Below are 19178 nucleotides of genomic sequence, written 5' to 3'. Positions count from 1 at the left end.
TAAATGCACGTGTATAATAAATCATCTTGACGCGATTGTGACGTCATCAAAGCAGTATAATTTCAGTCTGTAAATACCGTTTTGTTGTACATGCTCGGATTGATCCAAATGAAATCACGTGACTTAAAAAACAGACGATAATGAACCTTAATTTTGCCCAACTTATCGTTTCAGCTGTTATCATTATTGTTTAAGGGTGGGACGTTGCCCAGTGGTAAAGCGCTCGTCTGATGCTGGGTCGGATTGAGATCGATTCCCGTCGGCGAGCCAATTGGGCTATTTCTCGTTCCAGCCAGTGCACATCGAATGGTATATCAAAGACCGAAGTATATGTTAGTTATCCTGTCTGTGGGATGGCACATACAAAAGACCCATTGCTACTAATTGAAAAAAAATGTACCTATACGTCAAAATTAACATATATATGTTTGACATCCAATAGCCGATGATTACTAAATCAATGTGTTCCAGTCGTGTTGTTAAACAAAACAAACTTTAACTTTCTTTTTTGTTTAAAATTAATAAAATAATTATTTACGTTATCTGAATCAGTGAATGTTGTTGTTCTTTGAAAAACAGGCAGACATATTGGTTTTTAAAAAAGCCGAACCCTAGAACGGGGATTCCCCTTATTCCGTGTATTAATTAATTTCATGAAAAAAAGCCAGTTCTATTGTTATTTGATAATCATTTTTAATTGATGCAGCAGGTAGACAATTGCAATTATTGAAGCTGAACGTACAATGTGAAAAGAAGTTATAGGAACCTAAACAAATATCACGTTCAATTGTTAAATGAATGTGTTATAAATCCTGTAGATCTAATAAATCTCGTATCAATACACGTGTAATAAATATCGTTGAACGGATTGTAATCTCAACATCTACAGGAGGTTTATGTCTGTGAGGATCATGGACAAGGGAGAAATTATTATACACACTAAACTGTGTTAAACCATTCTGTTAGTGTGTCTGTTGTTAGCTCGTTTCTGTGAAGGTAATAACTGTGTTGATTACATACTACGTTATCATTATGTAGTGGAGCATTACACGAATAGATATATTGGTCTACCTTGGGGATTTTACTCCCTGATATCGTACAGACCATCATGGCGTGCATGCGTTTCATGGAATGCATGCGTGCTTAACGTGGAATGCATGCATGTGTACGTACGGAAGTACGTTGCCAAGAACAGAGATTAGTGGCTTAGTTAATGCTAGGATAAGACTACCAACTGCCAGCACAAAATTGACCAACTTTCTGATGTCACGACTTCTGCGACTGTTCAGTTGTTAATCTAAGCGCTCTTACAATTCGATTCTCGTCGTATAACCAGTAGTTAATCTGAGCACACCCGTCGTATGTCGGGAGTTGTGGAAATTACAACTTTGCTGTGACAGTTGACAGTCTGAGCCTAGCATTGGAGAAGGAAACCTATTGGTGTCTCATAGGTAACACTTTTTTTTAAACAGACATGGAATGAATGAATAAATGAATGTTTAACGACACCCCAGCACGAAAAATACATTGGCTATTGGGTGTCAAACTATGGTAATGCAAACAAATAAAGTCATGATCAACATCAATATAAAAATTCAAGATTTAAATAAAAACAGTGTAAAAATACAAATATCACAGATAGATACTGACTTTTACTCAAAATTTCAATTATGCTGTATTGGCCGTTCTTAAAGAGAATATTACACCCCTGCACCACCACGGTGAGGTTACAGCACGCGCAGGGGCTACAGACATGGCATCACGTACCCATTTTTAAGGCCGGCCTCAATGGTGTGGCGATTAGGACATCGGACTAAAGACTGGTAGGTACTGGGTTAGAATCCCGGTATCGGCTTAAAACCAGAAATGAATTCAGCGATTCGGTCGGTAGATGTAAGACCACTACACCGACTTCACTGTCACTAACAACTAATCTCTAACGCACTGTCCTGGGCCCATATTTTCGAAGCTATCTTAGGGCTACGATTTCGTAAAACCATCATAAGCTATGACGTCACTGTGACGTGTCATAGCCTACTATGGTTTTACGATATCGTAGCGCTAAGGCAGCTTCGAAAATCTCTAGCCTGGATAAACAACCCAAATAGCTGAAATGCATGTTCAGGACAACGTGCTTGAACCTTAATTGGACATATGCCTGAAATCACGTTAAACTGAACCAGTGTCATGGATGGATTCTATGATGTTTAGGCGCAGCAGTATGTTTGACATACTTACAATTCTGAAAGTGACCCCCAAACATTCTTCGGAGGGGTAAATATTAGGCCCACCGTATATATTAGAAAAAGCTGATGGGAAAGGGCAGGGGTATAATACAACTAGTCACAAGAGACAAGCATATGTAGCGGGTGGAGAGTGAAGGACTGGGACGTTGAGTTGGAGTAGGAGGGAATGTGGAATTGTTTAACCTACCCATCCTGCATGGGGGCGGGACGTAGCCCTATGCTAAAGCGCTCGCTTGATTGGTGTATACTACCAAATCAAATCCCATAGACGACAATAGTAACATATGTGGCTAAACCTCCTAAAAGCAGCGTATCAATCGACATAAACACCACGGATATAAATACTACCACCCCTCATCCTTAAAGTGATTCAGAAAGAAATAGGGGCCAAGATGCTCATTTCAGAGATAACATGTAGCGTCTATGGCCACCCTAGTTCCGCACACAGTTTGAGTATTTTTTTTTACAGGTACCCCATACATATTTCAAGCACAAGACTACTTGACACAGTGGTACTAGTTAAAATAAAATTAGTACTACCTATAGTGAGGTCGGTCTAGGGTCGATCGCCGTTGGGCTATTTCTCGTTCCAGCCAGTGCACTACGACTGGTATATCAAAGGCCGTGATAACCGCTTATGGGATGATGCATATAAAAGATCTCTTGCTACTAATGGAAAAACATGCAGCGGGTTTCCTGTCCAAGACTATGTCAGATTTACCAAATGTTTGACATCAACAATAGCCGATGATTAATAAACCAATGTGCTCTAGTGGTGACGCTAAAGAAAACCTTGACTACATGTATTTACAATAGTTTCTGTACTTTCAACATGCGCTGCATTTCGGCAATATGGCATTATCGTATATGATTATATTTCTGCGAAACGTGTAAACAACATTCATTCGTGATTAATTTATCAAAACAGTTTCACTCTAATGGTGTTGGTTTCGTCCATATGCCATCGTTAAGAACCTGTCTGCTTGTGTGTTGGCGCTAACGCGTGATAAAGACGAAACGGAGACTCGGCGAATCAAACAGAAGCTTATTTATCACCATCTGACATGTGCATCTCAACTGCATGTCGGTGGTGGATAAGCTACAAAGAATTACCACCCATGGTTGCGGTGTTTTTGTATTAACGCTCACGTTTACTCACATTAAAATAAAGCCCAACACATCCAGCAGGCAAATATAACTAAACAGTACTGGTGTTGTTTTATTCCGTTCATTTATCCACTTAAGGTTCAAGCACTTCAACCTGGGCCCACTCTCTGGCATCGCTAAGGATTAAGTCCAAGCACAGGTCCACTAATAAAAAAAATTGTCTTACCCACGGCACTAACTAACGATCGCCGGTTTTAGGGTTACATAGCAGGTGGTTACTGGTGTCTTGTAAAAGTCATTGGCGATGTCAGAGTATGGGCATGCTTGAAGCTTGAATGGCTATGGGCATGACAAATTTGTTTTGGACTTTGGATTTGCTTCCTAACAATCCCAGATTAACCACAAACCACTCTGTAAATTGGACAGATTAAGCTCACAGTAAAAGCTCATGGGAAATGACAGGCGTGTGGCACGGTTCTCGGTTTGAGAGACAAGTACTGGAATGTGGAGATGGATGTCAAAATAAGTTGGTAAGTCAGATCAGGACGAAATGAAATGGAATACAAATATGAGAAATAAAGAAAAGAAAGTCCTGGCAGATGTTAAATAATAATTGCCGTGAATCTTATAGCGCATATTGTTTTGTTTGTTTATACATGTACTTATTTCCATGCTTATAATCAGTCATGGTCCAAACACGTTGTCCTGGGCACATACCTCAGCTATGTAGGCTGTCTGTCCAGGACAGTGGGTTAGTGGTTAGTGTGAGAGCACTCTGTGTAGTGGCCTTACACCTTCTTATTGAGTCATTAAACGTACTCTAAGTGGGAGCCGGTACCGGAATACGAACCCAGTACCTGCCAGTCCGATGGTTTAACCACTACACCATTGATGCTAGTTTGTGACCGTTTGGAGGTACCACGGACTATACGTTCTGGTGGTCATACTTATATCGCAAATATGTGGGGAAGTACTTACGACCAGGTGTCCTGACAGGGCACATAAGTCATCGTTAAAACTCATTACAATCTGATGTAGTTGGTCGTCACTCACCAGTTCCGCTATATAAATCACCACTGGCCCGTGGTTCGCTTTCATGTGACTCTGGGAGAAGACCGCACTCCCACTGTCATTAGCATACCAAACATCTCGAATGTTCATCAAACTAACAGGGTTATGAAACATTTGAGTTTTTTTAAATAATGTTTTTGATTGGTCCTCAGCTACTGGGTGGGTGTTTGATGTACAAACATACGTATATACTTAGATACATACATAGAACACATATGCACACACACAGAGAGAGAGAGAGAGAGACATACATATTTATATACCTATACACACACACACACACGCGCGCGCGCATATTATATATACATGTATGTATGTATATATATTATATATATATAGATAATATATATATATATATATATATATATATATATATATATACGTACAATACATAAATTTGTAATGTAATCGTGTGTTTACGTTATAGATTTCCTGACAGGAATTCTTCTTCCGGCTGGCAGGAAATGGCAAGCACAAAAATAACTTCTGATGATCTTGTAATTTACTTTTGAAAGTCACATCCAATTAAGGACCAAGCACGCTATCCTGGGTAGTCGACTCCAAAACTTGGGACAGACAGGATGGCACATACTTCAGGCTTTTACTAGTTCCAGCTGGCGGAATGTAGCTCAATGCTAGTGTGTCAGGTCTTAAACTCAATCGAATCGTCCCATGACTTTCACATCAAATGTAGTGGTATGTACTGTTTGTGGGGGAAATGCATATAAACGATTCCTTGTTCTTTGGCGGCAGTGGGTTCACAGGCTATCTCTCTCACTTTTTTTGCTCTCTGACTCTCTAACTCTCTCTCTCTCTCTCTCTCTCTCTCTCTCTCTCTCTCTCTCTCTCTCTCTCTCTCTCTCTCTCTCTCTCTCTCTCTCTCTCTCTCTCTCTCTCTCTCTATTACGATGTCACGACCGAGTTTAAAATGAAATGATGTTCAGAAGTATCGTTAAAACATTCCGTAAAACATCAAGGTATCATCCTTTCTTTGTAAGTCAAAGACTGGTATGTACTGTCCGGTATCTTGTTTTTCTGATAATGTTCTCTCTCTCTCTCTCTCTCTCTCTCTCTCTCTCTCTCTCTCTCTCTCTCTCTCTCTCTCTCTCTCTCTCTCTCTCTTTCGATGTCACGACCGAGTTTAAAATGAACTGATGTTCAGAAGTATCGTTAAAACATTTCGTTTCTGTCAATAATTACATAGTCCACTACGGGAATCGATCCTGGGATACTCTGCGCTTAGGTGGCCGCTCTACCACTGAGCTACAAACCGTTGTCGGAAGATATCGCAGACAACATCATTTCCTTGCAGGAAGTACCACTGATCACGAAATGTGCACCACATGCGCCTACTTTCGGACCATTGTTTATTGATGTAGTGAACTCTGTTTACCTCGGAAAAGTCCGAATAACAACCGGACATTCCCGACACATGAGACACGAGCCGGTTTGATGTGCAGACTTACCGTCAAGGTACACACATGCCAATATTTACGGAACAAATATTCCAATAAAAGTGGTTTGCACTTACAGAACACATTTATCTTGGAGTTGTATTTGCTGCTGAGGTTACAAATCAACATGTTTTCGGTGTCCTTGTATTGTTGTAAAACATAGGCGGAGTCCGGGCTTTTGACTCTCTAGCAAACAAATTAAAGGTACTTGTTCGGAATTTCTGTTTAAAATTTAGTGTCTGGCTTGACATTTTGTTTTTCACATCTAGCAATTTAAAAGTTATTTCGAGTGAATAAGTTCCTAAAAAGAAAAGGAAGGAAGGAATGTTTTATTTAGCGAAGCACTCAACATTTTAATTACGGTTATGACGTCGGACATGTGGTTAACGACAGCACAGATGATGATAAAGGAAACCTGCTGCCGCCATGCAGTGCGATACTCTCTCCAGTTAACAGCAAGGGATCTTTTATATGTCGCATCCCATAGACAGGATAGTACATACCACGGCCTTTGTTACACCAGTTGTAGAGCACCGGCTGTAACGACAATTTCCTTTTCATTTGTAAGGCATCTCAGATGCGCAGATTGTGGGGTCGAGGGGTATGGAAAAAAACCTAAAGTGCATTCACGGCTAATATACAACTTTCATTTAAGTAGTTACATGAAGACCCCCTCTGCAAACAAATCCTGGATCCGCGCCTGCATATTATAACTCAAAATTTTAAAATGTATCTGGAGACGACTAAATTTCGACTTTCTGACAGTTCAATAGGATATATGTTTAAAACCTTTCAAAAAGCTCGATTTTTTATTAGGGTTTTCTAAATATATTTTTGAAAGACGCCCTATTAACCGTGTCGACTAACAAATGGGCTTCCGTTTAACTACACTTCAGTCTTTAAGACATTTGTGGTCGAGATTCTCAAACAGGAAACACGCAGCCACCGCATAGACAACTCCTACTGAACACCAGCAACATGACAAGACAGCACATACCACGGATTTTAATAACCAGTTGTGAAGCACTGGTTGGGACAGGAAAAAACATCGGGTTCACCAATAGTAATTGATCAAATGACTCTTCGCACCCCAGGTGACTGTTTTACAACAGAGTAACTTTCCGCCCCTTGTAAACTGCTAATAAAAGCATATTCGGTGGTATGTGGTATCCTGTCTGTGGGAAGTTCATATAAATTATCCCTTGCTGCTATTGAAAAAAATGTGGACTCTACCTTATGTCACAATTACCAAATGTTCGACATCCAATAGACGATGATTAATAAATCAATAAGTTCTAGTGTGTCATTGAACAAACCAAAAACTGTTTTAACTCTCGTGCTAACCCATTAAACCTCTGTTCTGATATAAGCTATAGCACTTGCATTGTGTTAACATCATCGAGTAATGTACATCACCACTTCATAGTGATCGAAAAAAAAGAGTTTGCTTTGTTTAACGACATCACTAGAGCACATTGATTTATTAATCATCGGCTACTGGATGTTAAACATATGGTCATCTTAACACAGTCATAGAGAGGAAGCCCGCTACATTTATCCATTAGTAGTAAGAGATATGTTGTATGCATCATCCCAAAGACAGGATAGCACATACCGTGGCCTTTGTATACCAGTCGTGGTGCACTGGATGAAGCGAGAAATAGCTCAATGGGATCGTTCCTAGACCGACCGCGCATCAGGCGTGAGCTTTACCACTGGGTTACGTTGCCCCTCTCATCTAGTGTTAGATTTACCATATTTTGTCACCCAATAGCCGATGTATTTTTCGTGCTGGGGCGTCGTTAAACATCTATTCCATTCTACTATATTCCATTCGATTCTATTGTTCCAATGATTTGTTTTATTCCAAAGAATAATGCAAATGTGCCTGTACAGTAGTTCTCTGTAATTCAGGATGTTAGCATTCTCGTGGAATGTTTCCTTCCCTTTATATCGTTACAGATATGACTATACCAAATAAAATCCCATAGGCGACCATGTTAACGTTTGTGTTTAAAAACACTATATACAACATATCAATCAAACTATGACCCATAAATATCAGTACTACAAACCCTACCTCAATGTATTAACTGAAGAAAATGGTACCTTTCATGGCTCATTTTCGGTGTAACCAGATGTTTTTACAACACCCCTAGTTTCGCACAAAATTTGAGTACTTTTTTACAGGTACCCCATACGTGTTCCAAGCACAAGGCTACTTGACACAGTGGTACTAGATGAAATAAAATTGTATACATTTTTAGCCCAGATGAAACCTTTTTTTTTTTTACAACCAACACACTCACATTTATAAACAATCACAGGACTTATGGTGTTAACTTCTCTATCAAAAATTCAGTGCACCTCGAACTTTGACCCAGCCGGAAATTATTTGGTTTAGTGCTACCTACATATTATCTCTGTTCATTTAATACAAAGGATGACTAATTTTGGCTTACTAGACTGTTCGTGATAGCAGTCAGTATTGCTAAAGGTTTAATGTGATGACGTCATATCTTAATTAACTTTTTAAGGGCTGGTTCAACAATGACTATACGGGGATGTAAACAAAAAGTTAATTTTTTTATACAAAATTTATAATCCACTATATAACATTGGATAATTTCGCATTATTTTCTTTTTGAAATCTCTAGTATAAAATAACTAGGGTAGAGCGACAGTAAAACAGAACCAGTGGAAAGCGCGACTCGTGAGATATGATTGCAAACTTCACGAGATGAGATATAAATCATTTTTGACAAAAAACATGAAATTTTCTATTTATTATATAACTTTTGGCAATTTACCTTTAGTTTTAAAATACCAGCAGCAAAATAGTTCCGGTTTTCTGACAGTGAAGATAACATTTTCTACAGTGACAATAACACATTATTTTTAGAGTGAAATTTGTTATCGTCACTGAGTGACTGATAACACTTTTATTTCACTGATATTTTAAGATAGTTTACTAAATGTTATATAATAAAGAATGTTAACCAAGGCATTGTTAAATTAAAAAGAGCATTTTGAGGATTTTTTGGGGGGAGGGAATTGTCGTTTTGTTTTGTTTGTTGGTAGTGGTGGTGGTAGTGGTTTTTGTTGTTGTTGTTGTTTGATTGTTGTTGGGGTTTTTGGAGGTTGCTTGGGGGTTGTTGGGGATTTGGTGTTTTTGTTGGGATTTTTTTTCTTGTTTGTTTGTTTGTTTGTTGTTTGGTTTATTGTGGGGATTTGACGGGTTGTTGTTTGTTTTGCTTGTTTGTTGGGATTTTTGTTGTTGTTGTTGTTTGTTTGTGTTGTGTTGTTGTTGTTGTTGTTTTGTTGGTGTTGGTGGTTTTTCACAGAACAGCAGCCCCAGCGCATTACCACACTGCAACACAGTCCTATTTGGAGCATCCACGAGAACTTCCTTTGTATGTGTTAACATGGGAAACAGCAGCCCCAGCGCATTACCACACTGCAACACAGTCCTATTTGGAGCATCCACGAGAACTTCCTTTGTATGTGTTAACATGGGAAACACATTTTCAAACTACAAGTGCTTCATGGATTTGTTTTGCAACTTCAATAAAAAAAAATATAGCAAACAGCAACAGAAACGCAAAACATAATTTTGTTAAGTGTATTTCTGGTTTATAGTAGAGATGTATACTACACACATTATTAACCATGGTTACATGCTTCCAAAAAGTTAAAATAGTACTCGACATACAATACACATGTTTGAAAATTATTCTATTTTCTCTTGGAAATTATTTGAAAGTATTCTATAAATGTAAATGTAAATAACAAAATTTAAGTATATTTATACATTATGATAAGTTTGACTGAGTGGTTGTCACTAGAAAATATTCATTTTCAATTTTAACTGAAGATGTTTGACTGATGAGTAAAGCCATAATATGGGTTTAATTATTCGCATTTCAAGAGAATTGTAAAAACCAAACATCAACATGAAAAAAAACATTCGTCATAATAAAAGCAAAATTCACATTATAAACAATATGACTATTATTGCCTGTATTGTGCAGATGTTTTTGTTTTTACTATGAGCTTTAGAGCAAACAGTACTTTTAAATTTGTAATATAGTCCAATACAATTTGGCAAAAGGTTTTCAGTAGCAGGCGCTAAGAACTGTGGGAAGGGGGACTGAACACCTACTCACCCCTTCTCAAGCGAATTTTAGCTTTAAAAAAAAATGTATATAGTATAAAGCCCTTTGAGGAGAGATATTTTGTCATCGCCACAATTTAGATACCAACTCCCACCCATCCTCCACCCCCACCCTCGCCCCCGCTGTATGAAACTCCTGCACACGCGCGTTGGGAGACGCTAAAAGGCTCATAGGACAATAGGCCATTCATGTGTATTCACGTTTGATTCATTTCCGTCGTTCTCCACTTATGGCAAATACTTGGTACCGTTGTTTCGCTGGTCACAGATGACCTGGAAAACGAACGAAATGTCAGCCACGTTCTTGATTAATACATCTCTGACATTATCGTCGTTTAGCTTGTAACATTTCGGAACGTCACTGCTGTCAGTTACGTGTAAAGTCAAATGGGAGTAGGCAAGGAACAATTTTGTATAATAATGATTGCGGAATTAAAGCTGCAGTTTCTAAAATATTTTTAATATTTAAGCACTTAATTAGACTGTCAACTTTTGTCCCGTGATGTGTCGATTTTCAATTTCCTGTAGACTTTCACAGCCTCTGAATGTGAAATACGCAATATCCGACGGGGCGCTACGAAGTAATGCTACTACAGAATTCCTATGACACAGATTACATACTATATTATAATAGACATATTTTATTATATAACATTTAGTGAAATATCTTAAAATTTCAGTGAAATAAAAGTGTTATCAGTCACTCAGTGACGATAACACATTTTAAAGTGAAAATTTCACTATTTCACTTTAAAATGTGTTATCGTCACTGTAAAAGTGTTAACTTCACTGTAAGAAAGCCGGAACTATTTTGCTGCTGGCATTTTAAAAATAAAGGTAAAGGACCACACATATATAGAGAGAGGAAACTCGTTGTTGCCACTTCATGGGCTACTAGCAGCAAGGGATCTTTTATATGCACCATCCCACAGACAGGATAGTACTTAGAGTACATACCACGGCCTTTGTTACACCAGCTGTGGAGCACTGGCTGGAATGAGAAATAGCCCAATGGGGTCACCGACGGGGATCAATCCTAAACCGACCGTGCATCAAGCAGATTAGAAGCAAGGGATATCTTATATCAGCATCCCACCGTCAGGATAGTACATGTCATGGCCTTTGCTACACCAGTTGTGAAACACTGGCTGGAACGGGAAATAGCCCAAAGGACACATTGAGGGATATCGAGTGTAGACCGACAATTCTTCAGGTCTAAGCAAACCGCATTGTTTTTTACTAGTACACAAACGTATATTAATTTATTGGAAACGGGTGACAGTAGTTCCACAAACAGTGTTCAGTTTAGTATAACAGAATGACTAAAACAAAACAAACATGCAAAACGTTCGTAAGCCAGCTTTAGCGTCGCTTGATATGTTTAATAAACACACATTTTATTTTTGCTAAAAAATATACATTTTGTAGGCATACATACATATTTATATATAAAATAATATAATGTGTACATTGCGGAGAATGGTATGTAGCATCGGGTTACAATCGATAAAATTCTATAGTAAATGGGTAATGCATGCATAGCAATAATATACAATATAATAACATATTGTTAAACTCTGCACCTGGCTGAATGGGCGTGTTCAGAATCACTGCCGTTATCCTCATATCGAAGGAAGGAAGGAAATGGTTTATTTAATGACGCACTCAACATATTTTATTTACGGTTATATGTCGTCGGAGATACGGGTAAGGACCACACAGATATTGAGGGAGGAAACCCGCTGTCGCCACTTCATGGGATCTTTTATATGCACCATCCTATAGACAGGATAGCACATACCACGGTCTTTGAGGTACCAGTCGTGGTGCACTGGCTGGAGCGAGAAATAGCCCAATGGGCCCACTGACGGGGATCGATCCCAAACCGACCAAGCATCAAGCGAGCACCTTACCACTGGGAACTATTGGGAACTATTTTCTCGTGCCCCTATCCAGAACGGTTCAGGCACGCCCACCATGGATCCATGTTCTGGCATCGCCAGTCCACGGTTCCACTGGGCTACGTTTTCATATCGCGACACCGACGACATATAACCGTAAATAAAATGTGTTGAGTGTGTCGTTAAATAAAACATTTCCTTCATATAGCGACAGTTGACAACACGGCCACAGATAAGACTAAATGGCACAAAAACATATTACTAGAATTGTATAATTAAAACCGATTGGCGGAATAACATTACTTCGATTGTCATAAAAATTACAACAACAGATGTGTAAATTGCAATAAAACGGATAACACGAGGTGTGTTAATTGCAATAACATGTGTGTGCGATCCTATACATACAAAGCCTTTATTAAATAGATTAAATAGCATAATGCGAGACAACTGGGATAATCAATATTAAGTGGGCGATACAATGTTATCTACAACGAATAGAATACGAAGCTAAACAATGATAACACAATGTCTGGTCATTGAGTATAAGTTACAATTTAAACGGCGTTCGATTCGTTTTGTTTTTGTGTGGGGGTTTTGGAGGATCGCTTTGTCACGTATATTTGCACAGCAGTATTATTAAATAAATATTAATTTAATAATTAAATAAAGATAATTTGTATTCAAATTTCTTTTAAAAAGTAAATATCATGGCGTTACGCGTTTTCGATAGGATAAGCGAAAGAAGTTCACAAATTAGGAAAGATGTATATAATAAATAGACCATTTCATGGTGGGGGTTTTTTTCGAATACGATTTTTATGTCAACTCGTGATGTGTGAAAACTATATTTTTACTCATTTTCCCGCAATTCGTGAAAATATGGTTTTCATACATCACTGGTTGACATAAAAATCATATTGGGGGAAAAACCCCATGAAATAGCCTCTATGTACTGCATTATTACCTTGTCGTTCAGTACACTCTTGGTTGACGGGTATTATCTGTCGAGCCTTGTCATTGCTCGTTAGATACATTTTAAAACAACTCGTTGTAAGGTAAATGGTATCTTACGGCCACTTGCGTATTGTTCTCTATATAACAATATCATATAGAATAGTCATAGTTTGAGATGCAATAAACGGTTTATTAAACAACGCACTCAACACATTTTATTATTTATTGTGCAATAAATAGAGAATAATCCATGAGTGGCCGTTAGATACCATTTATCTCACAACGAGTGGTTTTAAAATGTACCTAACGAGCGAACGCGAGTTTGATACGTTTTTAAACAACGAGTTTATGGTAAACAACGAATAAATGGTATCTAACGGACACGAATGTATTATTCTATTTTTTTACATATCTTAAAAAAAACAACAAGGTTTTTAGCAAATCTTAACATCTTTTTCGACTAAAAGATATTTACAACCCTTTGCACGTGTAGCTGATTACGCGTCACAGACACATGACTGTTAGGTTAACTATACGTCACAGTGTAATCGATTTCCACCGTGCTGTTTTTCATTGGATATATGGCATTGGTGACCTGGTTATCACCTAGCAGCAGCCAGTCGTATGTCTTGAAATTGTCAACACACGTACATGTGTGAACAAGTATGTGTTATCATAAATAACGCATGGTGTTCTCACCAACGGGTGTGTAAGAAACGTTTGTTCTTCTTTCCAATGTAATAGTTGCATGCATAAGCACTGATTTATTATTACCAATAAAAGCCATAGTTATATATTTGTCACTGTATTTCGAACTATGACTGAAACTTCTGGTTTAGTTCTAGTAACCAATAAAGGATTGGATCTCTCTCTCTCTCTCTCTCTCTCTCTCTCTCTCTCTCTCTCTCTCTCTCTCTCTCTCTCTCTCTCTCTCTCTCTCTCTCTCTCTCTCGCATACACACACAATACATATACAGCAACACACACTTCCACGCATGCACACACACACACATACACAGACTCTCACTCACTCTCTCTCTCTCTCTCTCTCTCTCTCTCTCTCTCTCTCTCTCTCTCTCTCTCTCTCTCTCTCTCTCTCTCTCTCTCTCTCTCTCCCCTCTCCTCTCCCCCCTCTCACACACACACACACCAACCCACTTCCACGCACCACACGCGCACACACACACACACACACACACACACACACACGTTCTCTATGTATTGTGGGACATTCCCAGTTGCCGGTGTTGTTGGTTGGTTTGTCTGACAAGTGATTGCAACATGTACACATTTAAACAGCAAGCCGGTGACGTCCACACGGAGTTCGCTGTGTGTTCAAACAAACTGGCTGCGAACAAACATGCTGTTTAAAACTGCCCAACACTAGTTTATATAGCCACAGCTATTTGTCGGCAACTATTGAATAATTCGATGGCATTACAAAATATTTACAAATATACATGAACATTTTAAATCAATTTTAAAACAACATTTTAAAACTTGTAATGTTCGTGAATCATTGAATGTCGCAGTGGCGTAGTGAGGGATTGCGAATGGGCTATTTACAGGCCCATAGCAACGGTCTTTGGAGTGAGAGGGCCAATCTTTGGTGGAGGGGGCCAATCTTTGGTGGAGGGGGCAAAATATCTAGGGGAGTGGAGTCATATTTTTAACCTTATTTTTATAGAGCAGGGCAAAAAAAACGTACACCAATGGGTGTGTATCCCCCCCCCCCCCCCCCCCCACCCCACCCCCCCACCTACGGTCTCTTGGTTCCTACGGGCCTCATTTAGCCCTTCGACGTTATGTTATGGAGGTGTAAAAGTATGTATCAATTCGACTAGTAATTTTTGATCATTAACTACTAGTGCATTGTGAGATACATATTACTGTAGGAAGGGTTAACATGTAGCTGTGTAGGGTTACTGTGTTACAATCTTTGTGTCGGAAGGTTTAGTAAATCGTTATGGTGATGATAACTGGTCTGTTTATATACAAGAACTATTGCAAACTGATAAGGATTAGCGTGTATTACGTCGTACCATGGCGGTTTGATGATGTGAAGATAAGATCAGTTAATTCCTGGCAGAGACGGATTCAGTGGGGGTGGGGACCCGGAACATACAGACAGTATCAAACTCTATGTGGAAAACACAGGTTTATTATTAGAAAACAGAAGCGTCCAAAGCGTGTGAGAAAATTATATCTATTAATGGATACATTGATAATCACAGAAAAACCATGCTAATCAAACGGATACACAGATAATGTTAAACAAAATAGGACTGAAAAATTGGATTTAATATAAAATTACACAAGGAACTTTAAAATCTATCGACTTGTTCTTACTTTATTATAATTATGAATACACACAAAAAACGTTTACATTTGACAAAATCACGCTAATCAAAAGAATACAAAGATAATTTCAAAATAAGTATAGAAAAAAGTCAAGCTTCTTATAAAAATACATTAATAACGTTATATAATATATGGGTGATACGGTGTGTGTATGTGTGTGTGTGTGTGTGTGTGTGTGTTTTTAATTATTAAAATAAACAGTAAAAGCACTGAATACTGCATCATGGGGAACAACCAGATTAATTAGAGGACTAACAGAACATTAAAACTATTTACATTCACTCTTTGCTTTGCAAATATTGGTGTACTAAGGACAATTTGTTATAAATAAATAAATATTTTTAAAAAACTAAAAGAAAACAGAATTTTAAAAGTAAAATAAAAAAACTCCTACCTGTATCTTGTGCGATCAATGAAATTGCAGGAGGGATGGTCAGTGTAACACGTACCTTCAACACAGTAAAATACGGAACCCAGCTTCTCTCTCTTTCTCTCTCTCTTATTCCATTGCTACCGACACTAGCTTGCGCCCGTGTAATATTTATTTATTTATTACTGCCGCCTCGATAGCTCCGTGGCTACCGGTCTGCGTGTGTTGATGACTTGGCGTTAAAGACGGGGACCGTTTGTCAGTCTGCCTACACGAGGTCAGGCCGTCAGCGTGTAACATTAATAGATATACAGCAGATGCTTATAATAAGCGCATCCTCCGGATAACAGGCGTTCATTGGCTGTTTAACATAGCACCGAGATTGCATCACAGCCACTGACGATGCATTCAGCTGCATAGGTCTGTAAAATTGACACTGTCCTTTTATCTGGACTGGGGGGGGGGGGGGGGGGGGGTTCACGTAGTCCCGCCCATACACTGAATATCAAAGACAAAAATTAATCTTTACAGCTTGATCCTGCCATTACATAAAACATAGATTTACTCTGTGTTGTAAAATGAAGTATTTCCTGATGGTGCCTGCGGCTATTTAGGATTCATCAGAAACCAGAGAGTTGAGCGATTCGACATCCGCGCCAAGAGAGCAAGACATTTTTGTTACATACGGTAAACCAAAAATGTCGCATCAATATGATGATTATTATTATATAGGAATAGCAATGCAGTGTAGCAGTAATATTTATAACATGATCTTGTTAGCTGTGCGTCTGCCATAGCATGCTAATCAGATGCATCACATAAAGCTGAACATTTACTTAATAGTTGTTATCTTCCAATTGTGCAACACAATTACACATGTATTCTGGTTTTTAATATAAACCAGATGGTTTAGCCGTTTGACGTTCATACTAGACTGACACTCAAACGCACTGGTGTATGGCAAAGTAAATCTTCACTAAGTCATCACTAATTTAGCAAAAATACTGATTACACTGGGTGTATGTGGCAAATTAAACCTTCACGTAGTCATCGCTGTCAGCAGAAATACTATACACACTGGGTGTATGTGGCGAATTAAATCATCAATATCAGCAGAAACACTGAATACACTGGGTGTATTTGGCGAAGTAAACCATAATGTAGTCATCGCTGTCATCAGAAACACTGAATACTCTGGATGTATGTGGTAAAGTAAAACATCACGTAGTCATCGCTGTCACTGTGTCAGCAGAAACACTGAATACTCTGGATGTATGTGGCAAAATAAAACATAATTTTGTCATCACTATCAGCAGAAACAATACAATGGGTGTATGTGGCAAAAGTAGACTTTATATTTTCTGAGCTATTTTTGTAGGCGTATTCTGTCGATATACACTTGGTATCCAAGAAGAAAACAAGAATCCCTCGGATATCCAGTGTGTAATGTGCCCACAACTGTAGAGTGCATTTATTACTCTACTGCTATTGGAGAAATATTCCTCTGGTTGTCGAATTCATCAGACCCGACATGCTGTCGGCCGTCTGTTTCTCATTTTGGAAAGAAAATATACAAGTGTGTTTCACAAATATGCCTTGTCGCATTTTCCTACTGCATGTTCCGTCTGGAACTAATCTTATCAAGTCGATCTGGGCACAACTCGATGTATTATTATGGTATAGTGTTTACACGGCACCTGCAAGTGATACGTACCATCCATAGTTTTAATCGCGGGGGGGGGGGGGGGGGTGTACGCAGCATTTTAAAACTCAAGTCCTGTTATATTCTGTACGCAGCATTATAAACGCATTGTGCTAATACATTCAGAAGGTAGACTGTGTAATTCGCGATATACCAATATCAAATGGTACAGCTTTGAAGTCAGTGGCGGTTCATGTCAAGAGATACCATTATCAAAATGGTACAGCTTTGAAGTCAGTGGCGGTTCATGTCAAGAGATACCATCATCAAAATGGTACAGCTTTGAAGTCAGTGGCGGTTTATGTCAAGAGCTGTTTTGAGTTCAAACTACTAGTGCTTTAAAAACAATTACATACCAATTATATTCATTAGTATTCATTTATTTTGTTGCTATTGTAACAAAAAGGCAACACAAATGTGCGAACATAGGTAAATAAAATAGATTTTACAAATCAAGGTATCATCCTTTCCCTATAAGTCAAAGACACGTATGTACTGTCCTGTTATAAGAAAATGCACATCAAAGATATCGTCTCGCCGCTCCCCCTTTTTTCTGTAGTACTCTATATCTCTCTCTCCCTCTCTCTCTCTCTCTCTCTCTCCTGCTCTCTCTCTCCCTCTCTCCATCCTGCTCTCTCCTCTCTCTCTCTCCTATCTCTATATATATATCTATATTGTCCCGCTCTCTCTCCTCTCTCTCTCTCTCTCTCTCTTCCTCTCTCTCTTTTTCTCTCTCTCTCTCTCTATCTATCCCTATATATATATTTATATATTTCGCTTCTCCCTCTCTCTCTCTCTCTCTCTCTCCCTCGCCTCTCTATCTCTATCTCTCTCCCTCTCTCTCTCTCTATCTATATATATATATATATTATATATATATATATATCCTCCCGCTCTCTCCCCCTCTCCTCTCCTCTCTATCGCTCTCTCGCCTCTCTCTCTCTCTCTCTCTCTCTCTCTCTCTATATCCCTATATATATAGATATATTATATATATAGGTCGCCTCTCTCTCTCTCCCTCTCCTCTCCTCTCTCCTCTCGCTTTTCTCCTCTCTCCCATCCTTCCCCTCCGCCCTCCTATATATATAGAGTCATATATCGCTCTTCTCTCTAGTCTTCTCTCCTCTCTCTCCAATCATCTCTCTTCTCTCTCATCTCTCCTCTCCTCTATCTGCTATCTTCTATTCTATTATATATATATATATGTCCTCCCCCCACCCCAATCGCTCTCTCTCTCTCTCTCTCTCTCTCTCTCTCTCTCTCTCTCTCTCTCTCTCTCTCTCTCTCTCTCTCTCTCTCTCTCTCTCTCCTATTTTCTGTATTATTGTCGTCCGTTACTTATGTTATGAAGAGACATCGTGTTTTTCGTGTTTTATAATTTAAAATAATTTGAGTAACATTTCTGTAAAATATGTACAGTTCCTGCTTGAAATTTCATTCTGTGTACACCCATGTGTGTATTTGGACATGTCTTTCTTTATGGAAGCTAGTCCACTTACAGACGGAGTTGGAGCCGTACATCGTGGTCAAAGTTAGCTCTCCTAAGTAGCCAAAAGAGCTAACAGTGAATCTCGGTTTCTTAGCCTCACGACTTCATCACAACTTCTTTTGAGATCAGTCTTGTGCAGATAAGTAATTGAATATTTTAATGGAAGATTCGTAATGGTCATGTATGTGGATTCTGTAACGCACCCAGTCAGTGGGCCCATTGGGCTATTTCTCGTTCCAGCCAGTGCACTACGACTGGTATATCAAATGCCGTGATATGTGCTATCCTGTCTGTGGGAAAGTGATGACTACGTGTTAGAATTACCAAATGTTTGACATCCAGTAGC

At 38.8% G+C, this 19178-nt stretch overlaps 1 protein-coding gene across 3 annotated transcripts in view; it reads right to left on the bottom strand.

Moving 5' to 3' along the window:
- Positions 1 to 15918, bottom strand: part of LOC121383259 (carbohydrate sulfotransferase 15-like) — a 70138-nt gene extending 54220 nt beyond the window's left edge. For 2 of the 3 annotated variants that reach the window (XM_041513169.1, XM_041513164.1), the window contains exon 1: positions 15666 to 15918. The gene's annotated coding sequence lies outside the window, so the exon portion shown is untranslated. The remainder of the gene's footprint in view (positions 1 to 15665) is intronic. The other variant, XM_041513167.1, reaches the window with a different exon arrangement.
- Positions 15919 to 19178: the final 3260 nt, after the last annotated feature.

This window comes from Gigantopelta aegis, chromosome 10 (assembly GCF_016097555.1).
Source record: "Gigantopelta aegis isolate Gae_Host chromosome 10, Gae_host_genome, whole genome shotgun sequence".
In the NCBI taxonomy this organism is placed as follows: Eukaryota; Metazoa; Mollusca; class Gastropoda; order Neomphalida; family Peltospiridae; genus Gigantopelta; species Gigantopelta aegis.
This window is presented reverse-complemented; position numbering and strand designations above follow the sequence as displayed.